The following is an 8,718-nucleotide window of genomic DNA, read 5'->3' as shown; positions in this document are numbered from 1 at the left end:
GGAGAGGGAAAGGGGCAAAAATAACTTTATTGAGACCAAAGGAAGGACAGGGGAACAAACGAAGCCAATCAGGTTCCTCGGCCTGGTGCTGGCTCCTCCTAAGAGACTGGTTGAGGAACCTGAACCGCAGGCAGGGAGCCCTAGGACCTGAGGGGCGCACTGAGCCACGTCGGCCACCGTTAGGGCCGCCTCCTCTTTTCCTGGAATTGATCGCTCCCGGACTACAACCCCCAGAGTGCTCTGGGACTAGTTGGGGCATGTTTTAGGAGCATTTAATCTTGGAAAATGTTTTGGAGATCATTCTAATCCCAGGGTTCTTAACTTTTTAAAAAAATCTTTTAAATGTAATGAGTAGTCTGGTGAAAACAGTGGATCCAATTTCTTGGAATGTTTTAAAATAAAAAGCATCGGTTTATACAGAAAAACAAATCTATAGAAAGTTATCAAAATATTTTAAACAACAACTCAAGTTTAGGGACCTTAGGATCTTAAGAGCCCCTGTTGGGCTAGTGCCCAATGCCATAAATTCTCCTTAGGGTAGCAGTGAATTTAAAGGGGCCCCACAGTTACCAAGGTCTAGGTGCTTCCAATAATTGAAAATTTTGTAGAATTCTTGAACAGTAAATGTTGTCATGTTGTCAAATTATTATGCAGTTACTGATCACTTGCCTACTTAAACCAAGATCACAAGACCAAAAAAGAAAAAAAAAAGTGTCACAGGTACACAATGTAGAGAAAAAGAGTAACCTAGAACCCTAAGAAGTTGAGTGACTTGGTCAGCATCACACAGAAAGTATGCCAGAGACAACTTGAACCTCAGGCTTCATGAGTCAGGCAAGGTCTATAACCATTAAACCCCACTATTTGCCACTATTGCTCCCCTGAAGATAGAGTGCAACACACACACACACACACACACACACACACACACACACACACACAATTTTTTTTTTTTTAGTGAGGCAATTGGGGTTAAGTGACTTGCCCAGGGTCACACAGCTAGTGAGTGTTAAGTGTCTGAGGTCGGATTTGAACTCAGGTACTCCTGACTCCAGGACCGGTGCTCTATCCACTGCACCACCTAGCTGCCCCGCCCCATTGGTTTTTTTTTTGGAGGAGAGGTTGTTTTTTTTTTTTTTTTTAGGCAATGGGGGTTAAGTGACTTGCCCAGAGTCACACAGCTAGTAAGTGTCAAGTGTCTGAGGCCGGATTTGAACTCAGGTACTCCTGAATCCAGGGCCGGTGCTTTAACCACTGCGCCATCTAGCTGCCCCGCCCCATTGGTTTTTAAGAGAAGCAATTTGGCATAGTAGAGAGAGAGCTGGTGTCAGTCACTACCAATGGTCTACCATCCTACCAATCTTTTAAACAGGCTAATATTGATAAAGATCAATGATCAAATTTATGCTAAAGACAATAAAAACACACCCATACTTTTGAACTTTTAACAGAGAGCTTACAGTGGACTTCACACACATACACACAAACATCTATTAATAGTTAATCATTTAAATGTATGGTACCTACTTTGCTGGGCTTTTGTGAAAAAAATTCTTTGTCAAGTTTAAGGTATTGTATAAAAGTTATGATGTACAGGATGCTATCAGAAAAGCATGGAAAGACCTACATGAAGTGAAGCAGAGTGAAATGTACTATATACAAAATAACAGCAATAGTATAAGATGATCTGCTGGGAAGCACGTGATTATTTTCAGCAATGAATACAACGATCCAATATAACTCTGAAGGACTTATGAAAGTTACAGAGAAAGAACTGATAGTATCTGAAAACAGATTGAAGCATATTTTTAACAGTTCCTTTTTTTTGTTTGTTTGGTTTTTGGTTTTGGGTGAGGCAATTGGGGTTAAGTGACTTGCCCAGGGTCACACAGCTAGTAAGTGTCAAGTGTCTGAGGCTGGATTTGAACTCAGGTCCTCCTGACTCCAGGGCCAGTGCTCTATCCACTACACCACCTAGCTGCCCCTTGACAGTTCCTTAATCTGAAGTTTTGTTTTTATCTGTTTTGTCTCACAACCTAGCTAATGTGGAGATGTTTTCCATGACTACTCATGTATAACTTATATTGAATTGCTTGAGTTCTTGGGGGTGGGGGGTGGGAAGGGAGGGAGGAAGAGAAGTTGGAACACAAAGTTTTAAAAAATTGATGTCGAAATTTGTTTTTACATGTAATTTGGAAAATTAAATTCTAAACAGAGAAAAAATAGTTAATCATTTAAGAATAAAGCAGGGAGTTTACAATATATAATACAAATCTCTACATAAAATTGGTAGCAGTCACTATATAAGGAAGTATGTGTACACACACACATAATCAGAATGCAGTAACAATTTAACAGTTACACTTATCTGGGCCATCTAGGCTATATTCTGGCTCTCAATACAGGAGGAGTAAGAATTAAGTTCTTCAAGGTCTTGAGAAGTCTTCTTATCCTTGACCCTGTCTCCATTTTCCAGTGCTGATCCAGTGGAATTCAGCTTCTGACAAATCCTTTTCAAATTCCTTTCTTGAGTTTACCTTGTGCTCACCTAGTCCTCTGTTCTAGCAAAAGGCAACTTATTCTCCTTGGATATCCTCTGCCATTGTTGTTTCCAAAGTGATGTAGGGGCCAAATTTAATATGGGGAGAGTTAATTGGGTGGCTCACTGTAATACTGGGGTTCAGAAAATAATGAGGGACCTCTAGGTCCAAAGTTTCCTCCCCTCCAAACTGCCTTTTTCAGTTATTTCTCCCAGGCCAATAAGAAAGGGGATCCACAGCCTCTGTTCCACAAACAAATCAGGTTTTATTAATGGGAATAAAATACACAAAGGTGAAATTAATTAAGCCAATGACAAGGGAATAGGGAAAGAGAAAAATGGATAATCTCCCTGGCTCTAGCAAAGGCCGACATAATCCCCAAACTTGCTTCCAGCTCAGCTAATTCAAAGAGTTGGATTCCTTTTTATTAACTCACCACCTGGGGGGGGGGGGGAAGGGTCCTGTAGTTTCAATAGGAAACAGCTGTGCAGCCTCTTTGTGGTCTGCTCCTGGAAGCTCACCGGCAGGAAAAGACCCCAACTTCCTGTTGAGGGTCTCTTTTTCTACTTTTTTCTCCCTCCCCCAAAGGGAAGGTCCTTCAAGTTGTGTGGCTGAGATTGGTCCCCTGTTGATGACACAGTCCTCTGAGGACACTCCTTCTCAGGGTTGGTCAAGCTTAAACTATGTTTAATAGGGCTGACCAAGTGTGGCTAAAAATCTAATCATCTTAAGTGGGTACTTAGTAGTTTCTCATCCAATTCAAACACTACTAAATCAATCAGGTTGGACCCCTGGGCTTCTGCCAAATTCCATTATTTTACCACAGTGAGCCAAGACTAGTCTTTTCCAATTCTAAAAGACTCATGCTGGAAAATGCTATCCTGCTATCCACAACCAGAGAAGAACTATAGAGTCTGGATGCAGAATCCAGAATTCCACTTTTTGATGGGGGGGGGTTGGGTTTGGGTTTTTTTTTTGGCTTTCCCTTTTGTTCTGTTTCTTCTTTTACAACATGAATGATGTGGAATGTGGAAATATACATATACATATATATATATATTTTAAATTCAGGGCAATGAGGGTTAAGTGACTTGCCCAGGGTCACGCAACTAGTAAGTGTCAAGTGTCTGAGGCTGGATTTGAACTCAGGTCCTCCTGAATCCAGGACTGGTACTTTATCCACTGCGTCACCTAGCTGCCCTATAATGTGGAAATATACTTACATGATTGCACATATATAACCTATATCAGATTGCTTGCCATCTTGGGGGGGGGGCAGACAGGATAGAGGGAGGAAGAAAAAAATTGAAACTAAAATCTTATAAAAATGAATGTTAAAAACAATCTTTATGTGAAATTGGAAAAAACAAAATACTATTTACAAAAAAAAAAATAGTGGTCTCTCTAGTCAAACTTCTTCAGTGAGAAGTAGCTAATGGGAGTCAGCCATATTTTGCCTCTATGGGCTACATAGGGCCAACTTGCACTATCTCTGACTCTCAATAGATGAGAGCCTCTATTCTCTCTACTATAGTAGTGTCTCTATTCTCTCAATAGATAGAGTGCCATCATCTCTAAGGTCCTGACTTACTCAGCTCCACATAACTGGTGGATTTTCCTTGGTGCACACAACTGATTGGTAGAGCTTAGCATTTCATCACTGTACCATTTTCCTATTCCCTTGGGTTAAGCTAACATGGAACCTATACTCCACATGTGCTAACTGCCCTCTGTTCTCTAAAGCATACCTCTAACCATAATGCAAAATCAGAGGTCTTCTCTCTTTCCTGTAAAGAGACTATCAAGGAACTTTCCATTGTGACTCTGTGCACTCTCAGCATGCCACCACCAAACTGACTCTCCAGCATCTTCAAACATTCAAATACCATGACCCTCAGTTGTTATATCTTCAAGGATTCAAACAAGGTTAGATGGAGGTCCTATGAATCTAACCATTACTTGCCTATATTTCTCAGTATTAGTTCCCTTCCTCATTAGCACCATCCCCATGGTTGGACTGAAAGAATTTCTCTCCTGATGCACAAGGACACCTACATGAAAATAACAAAACAAAACTGTAATCTTCCAAATTGAGACTTTTCTAACTGCACTTGGTTGCCCGACAGCCTGTCCCCAGCAACTTGCCCTTGCCTCTGTTACCAATATATCACTGCCTGATAAGAAGGGTTTCCTTCGCCTCAATAGGCTTTTGTTATTGTTGTTTAGAATTGTTTTTATTAAATTTGTGCTAAGAATAGAAACAATAACCAAGAGAAAATGTACATTACTTCCTGATAGAATGACTGTAGAAAATATAATGCTAGAAATTATAATGCTGAATGCAAATAAACTAAACTCCCCAACAAAATGAGTTATAGAATGGATGTTTAAGTTTTATTGAAATATATATTATGAAAAATATATATATGAAAAATATATATATGGGCAAAGTAGTTTCTATATTTAAAAAATAAATTTATTTTTGCATACATTTATAATCTGTTTCTCCCACTGCTCTGCTTCATCACTAAACAAAAAAAAATCCTCATTATAAACATGCATAGTCCAGCAAAACAAATTTCTACATTAGCCCAAAATGTATGTCTCTCTTTGCATTTTAAATTCATCACTTATCTAGCAGGAGATGAGTGGCATGCTTTATCTTCAGTCGGTGGTTTATCATTGCATTAATCAGAGATCTAAAGTCTTTCAAAATTATTCTTTTTTATAATGTCTTCATCATATAAATTGTTCTAGTTTTATTTTACTCAGCATTAGTTTGTAGAGGTCTCATTTTCCTCTGAAACTGTCAATTTCATCAAGTCTTATAGTAAAATATAATATTCTATTGCATTCACATACAACAATTGGTTTAGCCATTCTCTAATAGGACAGCTCTTAGTTTCCAATTTTGGGTGACTACAAAAATTGTTGCTATAAATAATTTTGTACATTATGTACAAATTGTCCTCATATTATAAATAGATCCTGGGCCTTCTGTGACTACATCAAATGGAATGAGGGGACAGAGACCAAATCTCAGTCATATTCCCCCTCAATAACTCACTTATTTTCATTCCTAAAATGTAGCATGTTCCAAATATTTTGATAAATACATAATTCCATGTCTAATAATTTGGGGAATAGAGTATTCTTCAACATTTTCTCTTCAGAATCCTTTTTTGGGATCCAGGAATGGATGTGTTACATAGGAAATCAAGGTTCTACATATCAGTCCTATCTATCCCTTCAATGTTCTACTTGTACCTAATAGCTTTGTTTGTTTGTTTGTTTGTTTTTGGGTGAGGCAATTAGGGTTAAGTGACTTGCCCAGGTCACACAGCTAGTAAGTGTCAAGTGTCTGAGGTCAGATTTGAACTAAGGTCCTCCTGAATCCAAGGCTGGTGCTTTATCCACTGCACCACCTAGCTGCCCCCCCAATAGCTTTTTTTTTTTTTTGAGGAGCAATGGAGGTTAAGTGATTTGCCCAGGGTCACACAGCTAGTAAGTGTGAAGTGTCTGAGACCAGATTTGAACTCAGGTCCTCCTGAATCCAGGGCTTTTAAAAGGACTTTTTGGTTGGTTGGTTGGTTTAACATTCTTCATAAGCCTTCCTTATACTTCTCACAGTTCTGTGTCATTCTTGTGCATCCACCTTCAATTTCAGATCTAGATCCGCTGTTTTAAAATTGGAGCTAATTGGAAAGCTCCTTATGAAGCCATATGGGTCTCTAGACACTTTCCTCTTTTCTTTGTCATTAGAATAATTTAGGATTTATATTATCAAAATGTCATCATCTCAGCTTCTCATTCTTTTTAAGCTGACTATTTTTTTTTTCAATATCAGGGTTTCATTTTGGGGTGGATGCTTAGGGTGTTGCTGACATTTTGCTCCTCTAGGATAAAGAAAGCAAGGGTGAGGGGGCAGAGCTGAGGAGGGAAGCCTCTAACAGGATGGTGAAATCAACCAGGAATGGGCTTCTTCTAAGAGAAGCAACTTGGCTGTGGCTCTCTCCAGCTCACAAGTTCCCCTAGGGCAAAAGGGGAGAAAAGGCAAAGACTATGCCAAAGGTAATGGCAGGAAAGATCTGAGATCTGGCCCACCCTAGGGGGTCAGGAGAGAGAGAGAGAGGCCAGACCCTGACTAGAGCCTTAGTGATATGATCTAGTTGAAGCTGACATTAGCTATTAGTGGTCAGAGTTCCCAGAAACAGCATGGAAGAGAGAGGAGAGATAGGTATTCAGTTGGGTATGGCAGTGGTTATGCAGATGAGTCAGCCCATTATGACACAGTCTGGATTATGATGAGATCCCTGCTTCCCCTAAGTGAGTCAGTATGCTGCCCTCCTATGAATGGGTGAACTTAAAGTTAGAGAGTGCTTGGGAAGGACTAAAGGTTCCCCTTTAACTCAGCTACTCCTCCCGAGTCCAGGGTCCAGTGCTACCAATTAAACCTTGATCTGATCTCCAAAGATCAAATCTCAACAACCTATCTGCAAGAACATTGGACTAATAGGGGTCTAGGCCTGGTCTGATATAAACTCTGGGACTTTGATTTTTCCTTTGTAAAATGAGGGGAATGGAAAAGATACAATCTAGGTCCTTTCTAGTAAGAGTTAAATGAGTATGACCATGAGCAACTCACTCCCCTTTTCTGGATCCTCAGTTTCCTCTCTTGCAAAAGTAAAGAGTTTGACTAAATGATGAAAGAGATGCCACCAACTTTCAAGTATTTATGATCCAGCTTTTGAATTATCTAGGACTCTTTCCTCTTTATCCCTCCTCTTCAACCATTCCTGGAGGCAGAGGTCAGTATAGAGGAGGAACCACACATCGATCTATTCTGCATGCCTGGGACAAGGATAGTTTTAGAAAGGTGGAAACAGTATAGGGATGCCAGGCCCAGGAGAATGTAAGTTTCTTGAAGGCAGAAATTATTTCACTTTTGAATGTATGCACATCCCCAGTGCCTAGCACAGTGTCTGGAACATAGGAGGCCTTTAACAAATGCTTGTTAATTGAGCCTTAAGTCCCCTTCCAGTTCTATCCAAGATCATATTTTGAGGGTTTGTGTACTTATGGGTACAAGTGGTGGGAGGAGCTATCAACCTGGGGTGTGTTGGAACGGCCCTCAAAATCAATTGTTAAATTTTTAATGTTAGCACTTACACCTCAAAAGTCAGTAAATATGACAGATCAGGGCTTGACTTTTTTGTTTTGTTTTGTTGATTGTATAGACTTAAGAAAGTGATGAAGGGCTTTCTGGTCTCCATCTTCGCCTGGACAGAAGCAGGACTAGTGTGTCTGAATTGCCACCATGCAGCTGTTTGTCCAGGCACAGGCTTTTCACACCCTCGAGGTGACCAGAAGGAGACCGTCGCCCAGATCAAGGCTCATGTGGCATCCCTAGAGGGCATCACCCCCGATGATCAGGTCCTGCTTCTAGGTGGCTCTCCACTGGAGAATGAAGCCATCTTGGGCAGTGTGGGTTGGAGCCACTGTTCACTCTGGAAGTGGCTGGCCAAATGCTAGGAGGTAAAGCCCATGGTTCTCTGGCCTGAGCTGGAAAAGTGAAGGTTCAGACTCCCAAGGTGGCCAAGCAAGAGAAGAAGAAGATGGGGCAGGTCAAGAGGAGGATGCAGTACAACAGACGATTTGTCAATGTGGTGCCCACCTCTGGCAAGAAGAAGGGCCCCAATGTCAACTTCTAGGCCTGGGTAGTCTGTCTGTCCCCAATAAAGCCACTACAACTCTACTGAAAAAAAAAAGAAAGTGATGGAGGGGCAGCTAGGTGGCACACTGGATAAAGCACTGGCCCTTGATTCAGGAGGACCTGAGTTTAAATCTGGCCTCAGACACTTGACACTTACTAGCTGTGTGACCCTGGGCCAGTCACTTTACACTCATTGCCCAGCAAAAAAAAAAAAAGTGTCATGAATATATTTTTATTTTTAGAGAGCTGGTTGCTAAACATTTATCAGAACATTCCTGCCACCAATTCACTTTCAGCTCTCTTCCTAAAAACACTGATGTATTTTATTCAAGAAATTACCACTCTACCCCTAAACCCCATTAGTCAGACTTCTTGGTTACCAAGTATGAAGAAACAACTGACTTAGCCCTTAATTGTCAAGAATAATCATTTAAAGTAGGAAGTTACCAGATGGCCAACTTCCTC

General features: G+C 40.6%; 1 pseudogene; it reads left to right on the top strand.

Moving 5' to 3' along the window:
* Nucleotides 1-7,854: 7,854 nt before the first annotated feature.
* Nucleotides 7,855-8,251, top strand: LOC122755105 (annotated as a pseudogene).
* Nucleotides 8,252-8,718: the final 467 nt, after the last annotated feature.

The sequence above is a fragment of the Dromiciops gliroides genome, chromosome 4 (assembly GCF_019393635.1).
Source record: "Dromiciops gliroides isolate mDroGli1 chromosome 4, mDroGli1.pri, whole genome shotgun sequence".
NCBI classification, from domain to species: Eukaryota; Metazoa; Chordata; class Mammalia; order Microbiotheria; family Microbiotheriidae; genus Dromiciops; species Dromiciops gliroides.
The sequence above is the reverse complement of the archived record's forward strand: the minus strand, read 5'-3'. Positions and strand labels throughout refer to the sequence as shown.